Source organism: Lactuca virosa, chromosome 2, assembly GCF_052849685.1.
Source record: "Lactuca virosa cultivar CGN04683 chromosome 2, Lactuca_virosa_CGN04683_v6, whole genome shotgun sequence".
Classification (NCBI taxonomy): Eukaryota; Viridiplantae; Streptophyta; class Magnoliopsida; order Asterales; family Asteraceae; genus Lactuca; species Lactuca virosa.
Window position 1 is genome coordinate 246511638 of NC_136427.1, and position 14398 is coordinate 246526035.

The 14398-nt window shown below is 44.5% G+C and overlaps 1 long non-coding RNA gene across 1 annotated transcript; it reads left to right on the forward strand.

Annotated features, from left to right (window-relative positions):
- Positions 1-1355: 1355 nt before the first annotated feature.
- LOC145160688 (uncharacterized) lies at positions 1356-3893 on the forward strand. The gene is made up of 3 exons (XR_013738200.1): positions 1356-1698; positions 2775-2832; positions 3286-3893. It is a non-coding gene; the product is annotated as an uncharacterized LOC145160688 (long non-coding RNA).
- Positions 3894-14398: the final 10505 nt, after the last annotated feature.

The window sequence follows — 14398 nt, forward strand, 5'->3', positions numbered from 1 at the left end:
TAGTATTTTTGAATAGTTTTAAAAATACACCCTTTGGTTTTATAATTTAAAATTTAATTAAATAGTTTAATTTTGAAATCTTAAATTTAAGAACCCCAATATTTTAAAAGGTTTAAAGTACACCCTTATGGATGTTGTTAATAATTAATTAATAAATCCATAAAAAAGTTTAAATTTAATCAAATTAAAAGTTTAATTTATTAAAAGATTAAACCTCTAGTATTTTAAAAGTTTAAAATACACGCTTATACTATATAAAATTGAAAGTTTAATTTATATATATATATATATATATATATATATATATATATATATATATATATATATATATATATATATATATATATATAAAAGAAAAGTCAGTCTTACAGTTAGTAGGCCTCATTCACGAAGCTGGTAAATGTTTACCTACCTAAAATAGATTCGAATTTGATTACGACATCCCTCTTCAGAATTCGAATCGAAAATATGGATCCTAGCCTTATTTTAAATTATGGGTTAATAATTAAGGATTAAATAAATCAACTAACTTAGAATTTTCTCCCTTTATAGATGTCAAGTTCAGACACCTATAATCCTTCTGGAAATAGTTTTCCTTCTTAATCTGAAGATGATCTTCCACAAGTTGATCAAGGTGAAAGAACATTCTCTTCTTCGAGCGTTGGTGGAACTGGAAATCATACTTCTCCAACTCTTCCTCCACCTCCTCCAGTGATACTCCCCGACCCACGTTTTTGTCAAATTGAAAAGTTCAAGGTTACTCAAGCCCTATTGGCATGTAAACACTTAGATGAAAATTTTGTGTGTGCACATGTTCTTAACATGGAGTCGCACATTGATATATTGGGAATGTTGGGTGTTGTTTTCCCAAAGGAGGTGGCTGTTGACTTCGTTTTTCACTCACTTTCTGAGTCATATAGTCATTTTGTTAAGGACTACTATTTGACGGACAAGGAAGTGACCCTTATTGATCTGACATATTTGCTAATTGTTGTTGAAGCAGAAATGCTAAAGTGAAATGGTCAATGTAACATTATGTTTAAAGCAAAATAAGTAATTAAATAAATAATAATACTTAAAAACTTCGAGATGTAATTTTTTATATTTTATTTTAATTCTAAGTCGTATTATTAACGGGGAGTATGCATCGGGGTGTTAAGAGTTGTATTTTCTGTGTGTTGAGGGTTAAACGGTATCATATGGACTAGTTATGAATAGACTTTTGTAGAGCACGGACTGTAGTGTAAATATTGGACCTTATTGAACTAATCTGTGGAGTCAGGGACCAAACTTGTAAAAATGTATAAAGGATTCATTTGGAACACGGGATTTGAACCCGTCACTTTCCCCTCCCGTTTTTAAGGGTCATGTAACCCTAAAACCCTAACCCTAAAACTCCAGCCGCCTCCACCTTATCTCTCCCATATCAACGCAGCCATCCCCTTCATTGAACCATCACCGCAACTATTCTTCTGCCCGCGACGACCAGCGCTGCAAGGGAAGTCTTCAAGGCCGGAACGACTGTGAACGATCGCTGCCATATTTCCTTCGCCACTTCTTATTTTTCGTTGTCCTCCGCAACACGGCAGTCCGACCGCCCCTCTCCTTCTTAATGTTCCGCAAAAGCTAGTTGCAACTGTCGCCGCTCGTACAGTCCTCCAATCTGCTGCTCCGGTCGTCATACCACCCCCGAAGAAGGTTGTTGTGGACGCGTTTGTGTATGTGTTCACGTGTGTGTTTGTGTGTTTTCAGTGTTGATGCCCGTGATTGGCGTGTTGTTGGCCAGAAAACCGAGTAGAAAGACCACCATGGCAGCCAACCATGGTGGCTGCCGTCCATGTTACTCCTTCTGTCGCCACCAACCACCGTGAGAGGTGTTTGTGTGTGTGTGAAATGGTGTTATGTGTGTTTTTATTTCTGTTGAAGTTGTTTTTGGGTGTTGCTTGACCGGAAACTGAAGAAAAACCACCACCACCACCGTGAGGTGGTGGCTTCCACCTCATGTCGCCGTTTACCGCCACCAGCCGCCACTTTGGGTGGATGTATGTATATGTGTGTGTGTGTTTGGAATGCTTTATCACCGTTTTGGCCTAAAATCATAACCATCACCACCGTGAGGTGGTGGCTGCGGCCGTGAACCACCGTTGACCACCACTACCCGAGGTGGTAGTGGGTCATGCCCGACTTATTTAACATTAATTAACCTAAAAATTTAACCATTGGAATCATTGGCACGCCATTGGGTTGGAAACCTTGATTAGGGTTTAGAAAACCCTAATTTGGATATGTTAGTTTTGGAGTTGTCGGGACCCACACTTTGAACCATTGGAATTGAATTATGAGTTACGCCCGACCACACCGTATGATTGACCTAGTAGAATGATGGAATTAATGGATTAAGCCCTTAATGGTTTAAGTGTATTTAATTAACCCAAATCGTCATTTTATGTGAAAACCCTAATTGTGTTGGGTTTTGAGTTGGGCTTAGATGTTTGGATTCTGGATGGGCCCTCTAATAACAAGTATATGGACTAGGAAATTTGTATGGGCTTTAGGGTAAGGCCCATGTGAAGGGTTTGGGCCCAATTTGGAAAATTGGGCCATATGTTGGGCCTTGGTTCATTGTTTGCCTTTTGGGCCTTCAGAGTGTGTGTTTGAGCCCTATGATGGTATCAAGCTAGGTTGGGATAAAGTAGTCTTTTTACCCCAAACATGGACTTATGGTTATGTATTGGAACCCAATTATTAATTGGGTGTTGTTTTGATGTTGACAGTTTGGGGATCTGTCAGCCAACAGCCACAACTTTATCCGTGGGACTTCAACAGTGTGAGGTGAGTCTCCTCATTGTTTGTATGGGTCGAAGGCACCAATGCCGGCCCATTTGGTTTATGTATAGTAGGAAGACCCGGGGGTTAGCCCTAGGCATTATGTACGAAAGACCAGGAGGTGGATCCTGGCACACTGTATGCTAATTAGCTAAGTAGAGTAGTATGTATGCTAATTGTCTTTGTGATGCTTGCATGGAAGACCAGGAGGTGGCTCTTGGCACTTGTCTGTAAGACCTAGGGGGTGGCCCCTGGCTTGTCAAGAAAGACCACGAGGTGGCCTGTGGCATAATGGCAAGACTATGTGCGACACATAACACTTTTATTGATTATGATATATGAATGATATGTATGGCTCACGATTATGTATGAAATGTATGGATCAGTTGATATGTATGGTATGTTATATTTGTGGAACTCACTAAGCTTCGTGCTTACGGTTTTCAGTTTTGGTTTCAGGTACCTCCAGTTTTCAAATAAAGGAGCTCGGGACGATCGCAACGCATACACCTATGTTTTCCACAATATGTGATTTCTGGGAATGAACTCTTATAAATGTTTTATTTAAAATGCTTTTCGATGTGTGAACCAAGTTACAAATGTGTTTTAGTTATATTAAAAATGAAATTTTTGGTCATGAATTTTGGGATGTTACAGTCAAGCAAATGGGTTTGAATGATCAATCTCCCAAATTTCCATGGACCTTAACAATGACAACATTGGTAGTCCAGAAAAGGTATCTCTTCCCAATGGAAATGGATTGTCCAAGGTCAAACCGTTTGACCAAATGGTAAAGAGAAAGGCCAGTTTTGAGACAGTACCATGTGCCATTCCTGAAGAGTCCATATGTTTTTATTACCAATTGAAGGGACATTGGATGCGAAGCTGTCCTGTCTACCTGAAAGATCACATGGTTCGTGGATAAGATTTTTTGAGTTGCTGCTTAGGAGTTATGATAGATTAATAGATTGCTTAGGAAATATGTAGAAACATAGTTTTCATATATTTGGATTGTAAGGATAAATTTTTCCGCATTTTTATTAATAAAGTGAATTTTTGTTACTTTATATTTCCTTTCAATGACATTTATGAAAATTGGTGATGATATTTCTATTATTAGCAATATTAACATTGGATTTGATTCTTAGTTGTATCATTTGTGGTAATGTCATAATTGACCAAGTGAAAAGGAATTCTCATCACCCAAGTTTCAGTTGGATAAAAACTTGGAGTCATACAATTTGAATTGTGTGATGTATGAGAATCTTGATCTTTGGAAGATTAAGACTAATTCCTTGATCACATGTTTATGTGAGTCAAGTGAAGGACTAAACGATCTAGTACACATTGATGTGAACTGGTCAGATCCACCACAATGGATGATGAATCTATTCATCATGATTTACTGATGGTTCAGTAAACATGGTTGTGTTTATAAGATTAAGCACAATTCTGACGCTATGAAAAGTTTCAAAGAGAAGCAGAATGAATATGAAGAATCTATTAGGCAGAAAGATAAAAGTTTCTCCGATCTGTAAGGAAAGGAGAGTACTTTAGTATCATGTTTTATGATCATATTCATAATTGTGGAACCATGTCACAATTGATCCTCTAAGGACATCTTAGTTCAATTTTTTTTACTAAGAAGAGGAATCTGATATTGTTGAAATGGTTTAATCAAGAGACGAGTCATATTTCATATCAAATAAAGTTTTAGAGTCACGCTCTAGTAACTTTGAATCGTGTCTCGAAGCTTGTTTCAAACTAAGTAGGTTTATAACACCTCATGATATGTGGAGTAGAAAAGTTTTCTTACTCTAGCACATTTGAAATTGGTAGTTGTGATGTTTTTGGTTAAAACAAGGATAAACTAAGACCAATTAAATGAAGTGTTATCTTGATAAGAACCCACACTAACTTTTGAATATTTTTTTTTGCTTGTCAAGGAATGTTCCTTAACAGGAAAAACTTATATGTCAAGTGTAACGCCCCGATTCTCAGCTTGGAAGAGGATTTTGTGGAGAAGGGAGCTTGGAGATCAAGTATCCAGAAGCAAGGAGCTTGTGGGATCTGAAATATATCTTACTTGGCATCTTCTGGAAGGTATAAATCGCTACCCTGACCTCATTTCATTTCTAGATCCCCTTTTGGACAAATTTTAGGGTTTTCCTAGTATGTTTGGAAGCTTTTCTTGTGTATAAGCTAAGATCTGAAGTTGTAACTTCAGAACTGAACTCTCTTGGGCTTCTAAGTGCATAAAGCTTCCAGCTCTTTCAAGGATGAGACTCTCCTAAGGTGTAAAGCTCCATTAGAAGCTTAGATTGGTCATTTAGAGCCTCTAGGACCTTGCATGCACGTAAAGTTTGCAACTTTACATGATAAACATGCCTTAGAAGCTTGGAGCTGTAATCTGGAACCTTGGCATGGATTAAAAAGTGTTTGTATGGATGAAGGTCTGAAAGGACTCGGCGAGTTGCATAGTCAACTCGTCGAGCCACATGAAGATGGCCATGTACTCGACGAGTTGGATGAACAACTCGGCGAGTCCGTTGAAGATTGCCTTGAACTCGGCGAGTCGGCTAGGGTTTCTCCCAACCTTTGGTCACGTATGAACTCGACGAGTTTTGGGGGAACTCGACGAGTCAACCTAGGATTCCATGACTTCTCGAGTCCAGGAAGAACTCGACGAGTCGGTGAACGGCACTCGACGAGTCGGGTCAATATGGACTGTTGACTTTGACTGTGGACTTTGACTTTGACCAAGGGTTGACCAGCTGACCTCTGGGGTATTTTGGTGATGTGGAAATTTATGAAAAAAAAGGTTTTGTGGTAACTTTAGGTAAAGGAGTTCGTGCTGGTGATCCGAGGGTTGAGCTTACCACTTCCGTGCGATACTTGAGAGGTGAGTTATCCTCACTATATCAACAGGGTCTAAGGCACCAAGGTCGGCCCTTATGGATTTGTATCCGGATTATTACATGATATGTTTATTGTTTTCATCCTGGTAGTTAGGATGGTGATATGCTTATGCTTAGTGACCTGGTTCGGTCGATATCATAGTTATAGGATTACGCTATGTTAGTGACCTGGGTAGGTCGGTGTCCTGGTTATAGGATGTTGCTATGCTATTTGATCTGTTAGATCGGTTTGACTGATATTATGACAGCATATGATATGTATGTGGACGTGTTTGTTTGATTTGGGGGTTGGGTTGAGGTGGTCCTGCTTTGTGCTGAAGGCCAACATACCCAGGGCGGTCCGGATATACTACAGACCCAGGAGGGTATGCTAGTCAGACCGAAGGCCCGACGAGCGGTCCGGATAGGCTGTAGGCCCTGCGAGGTGGTACAGACATGTCGAAGGCTCGGAGAGCGATCCAGATAGACTGAAGGCCTGCGAGGCGGTCCAGTCAGGCTGAAGGCTCATTATGCATGCTGTTTGCTTATATGTTTATATGACATGGTTATGAGGTCGGTATTTTGGGGGATAGCTCACTAAGCTTTCAGGCTTACAGTTTCAGTTGTTGTTTCAGGTACCTCTGGTGATCGCCGGAGCCAGTAAGTAGCCCCAAAATACCATACAGATATTTGATTATTTGATATGTTAGAACAACATGCTAGTGCTAGGCTAGGGATCTTCAGGAATTGCATGATAGAATTGCCTGATTGTATGATGCCTGATAGCCTAGGGTTTTCCTTATATGAAATTGACATCATTACTGTAGTTGCTTAGGGTATGTATCACGGTTATACATAATTAAGATCTTATAGCCTTAGAATGTTTGATTTGGCCTTATGTTGTGTTCTTGTTTGATTGGGAGCTTAGGGTAGGATTGGATATTCGAAAGTCTATAGGGTCCAGCGTTATGTATGGCTAGCATACACTAGCGCTGCGGATTTGGTGGAAGTTTCATGGATGGGTGGGTTGTGTGAGGCCGGGAGGCTAGTTATGAGACATTTAACATTCCTCTGGGAGTAAGGATTGAGCGCTCGATATGTTATGTATGTTGTTAGGGTGTTGTGGTGACACTTGAGACAAATATGGGTAGGTGTGGAAGGTAGTATGGGCCCGTACTACTGAAAGCACAGGACCCATACGCGTACCGAGGAAGTCACAACCCCTAGGGTTAGTCGGGAGTTGACTCCCAGTTATTTATGTGGATTATCTGATGTCTTGTGGTATATTTCATAATGGTGATGACGAGACGCTTTGTGGCTGGATCCGGTTCGGGATCTAGGTCAGGAGACGGAGGCCAGGAGGGGCCAACAGCACCTGAGCCAGTGGTGTAGATGGGTACGGACTAGTTGGATGCCAGGATTCGAGAGATCCTGCATGATGAGGTTGCTGCTATGTTCTGGGCACAGCTACCGGAGATGTTCGGGTCGATTAAGACCGCCATGGTTGAGTACTTTGATCAACGCTACGCGACTCTTGCAGAGACAGCTGTCGCAGCAGCTGCATCAGCTGTATCCGCGGCAGGGGGAGGAGTCAGTAGGGGTTTCCAGTACCGGGACTTTGATAACACGAAGCCCCCGACATTTGACGGTACCCAGGATCCTATTCGAGCCATGAGGTGGTTATCCGACGTGGAGGGTTGTTTCTTCACGTGTTCATGTCCTACTGACCAGAAGGTCAGGTGCGCCTTGAACATGCTGAGGCTCGGGGCCAAGGACTGGTGGAGGCTGACGACAGGGTCATATACGGATGAGGAGAGAGTTGCGGTTACTTGGGAGCAGTTCCGGGACATGTTCCACGCCCGTTACATTCCGCGGGTCGAGCGGGAACGTTTGGCACAAGAGTTTTTGAGTTTGAGACAGGATGGAGAGAAGGTGACGGAGATCACCCGCATGTTCACTGAGAGGGCGATGTTCTGCCCTGAATTTGCGTAGGAGCAGGCCCAGATGACACGTTATCTGAGCATGCTCAAGACTGATATTCGACAGTTTGTTGCCACATAGCAATGTGATACTCTACTGGAGTTACAGGAGGTCGCTAGGCGGCGTGAGTTGGAGATCGAGCTGCAGTTGAGGGAGCAGTGGCCGGCCCTGGTGCAGTCGCAGCCGGCGTCGAAGCGGTCTAAGACCGCTGATTCTAGGACCGAGGGTCAGCAGGGTCGGACTTGTGGAAAGTGCGGAAAGGGTCATACTGGGGTTTGTCGAGCAAGTAGCGGGTGCCACAGGTGTGGCAAGGAGGGGCATTTTGCTAGGCACTGCCGTTAGTCTGCCCCTGCCTCGGATATGTTATCATTGTCATCAGGTTGGTCACGTGAAAACCAACTGTCCACAGCTGGCGTCCAAGCCGGCGCAGGCTCCAGCGCCAGCTACACTGAGGATTACCGATGGAAGGCAGGGTAGGGTAGAGCCCCCGAAGGCTCAGGGGCGCGCCTTTCAGCTTACGGCCGAGGAGGCCAAGGCAGCACCGAACGTGGTTGCTGGTATGTTTCTATCCTTTATCTCATTTACTATATCTGTTGTATGCTTATATGTTGTGCATGTGACTAGGTACGTTTCTAGTGAACTCCTTACCTGCATTGGTTTTGTTTGACTCGGGGGCGAGTCGGTCTTTTGTATCTCAGACATTTAGTAGGGAGCTCAGAGTGCCAGTAGGCGAGCTAGAGTGTCCGTTGCGAGTTTCTATCGCCAACGAACATGTGGTTTCTACTTCTTCGATCTATCGAGGGTGTGAGATGGAGATCTTCGGGGTACCTTTTCCGATAGACTTGATTCTGATCCCCATGGGGGATGTATGCGTGATTGTGGGGATGGACTGGCTAAGTCGTTTCGGTGCCATGATTGATTGCGAGGGTCAGCAGATAGTGGTTCGAACCCCAAGTTGACTGTATATGGTGAGGGCACCAAAGTGGGATCAGAGTTTTGTTCAGCCGCCAGGGCTCGACAGTATATTCAGCACGGGGGTGCGGGTTACCTAACGTATGTATTGGATACGCGAGCCAGGGATCAGATTTCGGTTTCCGATGTTCCGGTGGTCAGGGAGTTTGCAGATGTGTTTCCAGAGGAGTTGCCAGAGATACCTCCGGAGAGGCAGGTCGAGTTTCGGATCGACCTGGTGCCTGGTACGGCCCCTATTGCCAAGGCGCCGTACCGATTGGCGCCACCCGAGATGCAGGAGCTGTCGTCACAGTTGCAAGAACTGTTGGGCAAGCAGTTCATCCGACCTAGCAGTTCTCCATGGGGAACACCGATTCTTTTTGTCCGGAAGAAGGACGGTTCGCACCGGATGTGCATTGATTACCGGGAGTTGAATAAGTTAACGGTGAAGAACCGTTACCCACTCCCGAGGATAGACGATCTCTTCGATCAGTTGCAGGGCGCATCTTGGTTTTCCAATATAGACTTGAGGTCTGGGTATCATCAGGTCAGGGTCAGAGAGGAGGACGTGGAAAAGACCGCGTTCTGAACTCGTTATGGACATTACGAGTTCGTGGTGATGCCGTTTGGGCTCACCAACGCGCCAGCAGTGTTTATGGACCTGATGAATCGGGTCTGCAGACCGATGCTCGATCACTCGGTCATAGTGTTTATAGACGATATCTTGGTGTATTCCAAGACCTGAGAGCAGCACGAGGAGCATCTACGGGAGTTATTAAGAGTTCTAAGACAAGAACCTGTACGCCAAGTTCTCGAAGTGTGAGTTTTGGCTACGAGAGGTCCAGTTCCTTGGACATCTCGTTAACCAGGAGGGGATTTTGGTCGATCCGGCCAAAAACGAGGCAGTTATGCAGTGGGAGGTTCCGAAATCTCCTTCAGACATCATGATCGTTTTGGGATTGGCAGGGTACTACCAGAGATTCATACAAGATTTCTCCAAGATTGCGGTACCCCTCACTCGTCTGATGAGGAAGGGGGTGGATTTCCGGTGGGGCCCTGAGCAGCAGAGGGCGTTTGAGACCCTCCGACAGCGGTTGTGCGAGGCCCCAGTCTTGACACTCCCGGAGGGATTTGAGGATTTTGTGGTGTTCTGTGATGCATCCATCACGGGTTTAGGGGCGGTCCTCATGCAGAGAGGACGAGTGATAGCCTACGCATCGCGGCAGCTGAAGCCGCATGAGACGCGATACCCTACGCATGATTTGGAGCTGGGGGCGGTGGTGTTCGCCCTCAAGATATGGAGAAATTACCTTTATGGGGTCCATTGTACCATCTATACGGATCACAAGAGCTTGAGACATATCATGGATCAGCCGAACCTGAACATGAGGCAGTGCAGGTGGCTGGATGTAGTCAAGGACTACGACTGTGAGATCCTTTACCATCCTGGTAAAGAGAATGTGGTTGCGGATGCTTTGAGCCGCAAGTCGGCTGGGTCTTCCACCCCCGCGGTATGTATGAGGATAGCGGTGGATTCTCCGCTTGTGAGTTTGATCAGAGATGCCCAGGTTGAGGGCATATGACCAGAAAATTGGAAGCTGGAGAGGATAAAGGGTGAGAATACCCGATTCGTACAGGATAGTCGGGGACTACTGACCCAATGCGGTCGGGTTTGGGTTCCGATGTCTAGTGGGGTTAGGCAGACGGTTATGGAGGAGGCTCATAAGTCTCATTTCTCTATTCACCCGGGGGCCACCAAGATGTACCGGGATTTGAGTATGAGCTACTGGTGGCCGTGTATGAAGCGAGAAATCGCTTCGTATGTCGAGAGGTGCTTGACCTGCAGGATGGTCAAGGTCGAACACTAGAGGCCGCATGGTAAGCTGAAGCATCTAGAGATCCCCATGTGGAAATGGGAACATATCACAATGGATTTCATTACCAAGCTGCCGAGGACGACAAAGGGATTTGATGCTATATGGGTGATCGTGGATCGATTGACCAAAAGCGCCCATTTCTTGGCGATTCGGGAGAGTTCGTCGGCCGAGAAGTTGGCCGACGTGTACGTTCGCGAGATCGTGTCTCGCCATGGGGTTCCCGTTTCCATTGTCTCTGATCGGGATGTCAAGTTTACCTCCCGTTTCTGGCAGAAGTTTCACGAGGAGCTGGGCACGCTGTTGCACTTCAGCACAACATTCCACCCCCAAACAGACGGCCAGAGCGAGCGGACTATTCAGACCCTCGAGGACATGTTGAGGGCGTGTGTCATTGATTTCGGTGGGAGTTGGGATTCCCACCTACCGCTTGCAGAGTTCGCCTACAACAACAGCTATCATTCTAGCATTGGCGCCCCACCATTCGAGCTGTTGTACGGGCGGAGATGTCGCACCCCGGTTTGTTGGGGTGAGGTTGGTCACAAAGTGATGGGTCGGACGGAGGTGGTCTTGCAGACTACCGAGAAGATTCAGCAGATTAGGCAGCGACTGCAGACCACTCAGAGTCGACCGGCGCCGCTCCGAGTTAGAGTTTCAGGTCGGTGACGTGGTACTCCTGAAGGTCTGGCCCTGGAAGGGTGTGATCCGCTTCAGGAAGAGGGGAAAATTGGGTCCCCGATATATTGGGCCGTTCAGGATCATTGCCAAGGTTGGCAAGGTGGCTTACAGGCTAGAGCTGCCGAAGGCGCTTAGTCGGATCCACAACACTTTCCACGTTTCGCAACTACAAAATTGCATTATGGATCATGAGGCGGTGGTGTCGCTGGATGATATTCAGGTCGATGAACGCCTGAATTACGTAGAGAGGCCTGTGGCCATACTGGAGAGAAAGATGAAGATATTGAGGAACAAGGAGATACCTTTGGTGAAGGTACAGTGGGAGCATCGGAGGGGGTCTGAGTGGACGTGGGAGCCAGAGGCAGAGATACGGGAGCATTATCCGGGACTATTCACTGCGGCAGACTTCGAGGACGAAGTCTAGTTCAAGTGGGGGAGAATTGTAACGCCCTGATTCTCAGCTTGGAAGAGGATTTTGTGGAGAAGGGAGCTTGGAGATCAAGTATCCAGAAGCAAGGAGCTTGTGGGATCTGAAATCTATCTTACTTGGCATCTTTTGGAAGGTATAAATCGCTACCCTGACCTCATTTCATTTCTAGATCCCCTTTTGGACAAATTTTAGGGTTTTCCTAGTATGTTTGGAAGCTTTTCTTGTGTATAAGCTAAGATCTGAAGTTGTAACTTCAGAACTGAACTCTCTTGGGCTTCTAAGTGCATAAAGGTTCCAGCTCTTGCAAGGATGAGACTCTCCTAAGGTGTAAAGCTCCATTAGAAGCTTAGATTGGTCATTTAGAGCCTCTAGGGCCTTGCATGCACGTAAAGTTTGCAACTTTACGTGATAAACATGCCTTAGAAGCTTGGATCTGTAATCTGGAACCTTGGCATGGCTTAAAAAGTGTCTGTATGGATGAAGGTCTGAAAGGACTCGGCGAGTTGCATAGTCAACTCGGCGAGCCACATCAAGATGGCCATGTACTCGACGAGTTGGATGAACAACTCGGCGAGTCCGTTGAAGATTGCCTTGAACTCGGCGAGTCGGTCGAAGACTCGGCGAGTCGGCTAGGGTTTCTCCCAACCTTTGGTCACGTATGAACTCGATGAGTTTTGGGGGAACTCGACGAGTCAACCTAGGATTCCACGACTTCTCGAGTCCAGGAAGAACTCGACGAGTCGGTGAACGGCACTCGACGAGTCGGGTCAATATGGACTGTTGACTTTGACTGTGGACTTTGATTTTGACCAAGGGTTGACCAGCTGACCTCTGGGGTATTTTGGTGATGTGGAAATTTATGAAAAAAAAGGTTTTGTGGTAACTTTAGGTAAAGGAGTTCGTGCTGGTGATCCGAGGGTTGAGCTTACCACTTCCGTGCGATACTTGAGAGGTGAGTTATCCTCACTATATCAACAGGGTCTAAGGCACCAAGGCCGACCCTTATGGATTTGTATCCGGATTATTACATGATATGTTTATTGTTTGCATCATGGTAGTTAGGATGGTGATATGCTTATGCTTAGTGACCTGGTTCGATCGATATCCTAGTTATAGGATTACGCTATGTTAGTGACCTGGGTAGGTCGGTGTCCTGGTTATAGGATGTTGCTATGCTATTTGATCTGTTAGATCAGTTTGAATGATATTATGACAGCATATGATATGTATGTGAACGTGTTTGTTTGATTTGGGGGTTGGGTTGAAGCGGTCCTGCTTTGTGCTGAAGGCCAACATACCCAGGGCGGTCCGGATATACTACAGACCCAGGAGGGTATGCTAGTCAGACCGAAGGCCCGACGAGCGGTCTGGATAGGCTGTAGGCCCTGCGAGGTGGTACAGACGTGTCGCAGGCTCGGAGAGCGGTCCAGATAGACTGAAGGCCTGCGAGGCGGTCCAGTCAGGCTGAAGGCTCATTATGCATGTTGTTTGCTTATATGTTTATATGACATGGTTATGAGGTTGGTATTTTGGGGGATAGCTCACTAAGCTTTCAGGCTTACAGTTTCAGTTGTTGTTTCAGGTACCTCTGGTGATCGCGGGAAGGCGAATGCATGATCGTACCGCTCCTCCTGCTGCTTTGATTTTTATGATTTGATACTGGGATACTCTGATAATTAGTATTTTGAAAACAAACTATGTAATGTTAAATGGTTTCAAGTGTTTTGAAAAAGTTTAAATTGGCTTGAATTTTTATGGTTGTTACAAAAGAAGTCAGTGGGAGTCTTAATGATCATGAAGAGTTTCAAGAGTCAATCAAGACTAAACCTTATAGTTATCACTAGCACACGACCTGAGGTGATAACCTATCGTGTTAAGTTGACATACTCTTGTTTCTGTGCTCCTTCCTGTTGAGTTGGCAATTCTTATGAGTTCTATGGTTCTCATTTGACTGCAAAAGGCAGAGCACGTTGGTCAGTGATAATACATTGGTCGATGGAAGTGAGCTGCTTGACAATTGGAAGCATTGGTAGGCCCTTGTACTACCAGATGGCAAGAAATTAAGAATAATCAAAGTTCAGTCTATAAAAGGAAAAACAAATTTAATTTTGGTTCGTCCTCAACCTTATCCTATGATTGTAGGTTGGAATTGATAAATTCACATGGATAGGAATACATGCACCATAAAGTCTAGGTGGCAGAACTTTTGGCTCTAATTCATGAAAATGATTATGAGGAAACACTTTAGCTAGTAGATTTTAAATATGAGTTGATATCATTATGGTTAGCAGTTGTGATAATTGTGTTCTCAAATTCGTATATGATTACGACATCCCTTTTCATAGTTCGAATTGTGAGAAATGGCAAAGGACTGTTTGAACGTTCAAGACTTATTGTTGTAAGTTCTGAAAAGGTTTAAATACAAACGTATGCTATATAATGAATGGTGTATGAGCTTGAGAAGTCTAGATGAAGACGTATCGAAGCACCACGTACTAGAAATTTGAACTTTAGTAAGAAAATCAAGAGCATTGATTTTCTGGAAGTCCAGTTGATCTCTGGATACATGTCAAAGCTAGTGGGAGCATAAGTGTTATGCTAATGAGAACATAATTGTTATGCTAGCAGGAGTATAATTATTATGCTAGTGGGAGCATAATAGTTATGGTAAGTATTGCAAGTTGGAAATACTATTTATGGGAAACAAAGTTTTCAATTTGCAAGTTGCTATATTTGAGAATTGTTTTGCTACAAAAGGTATG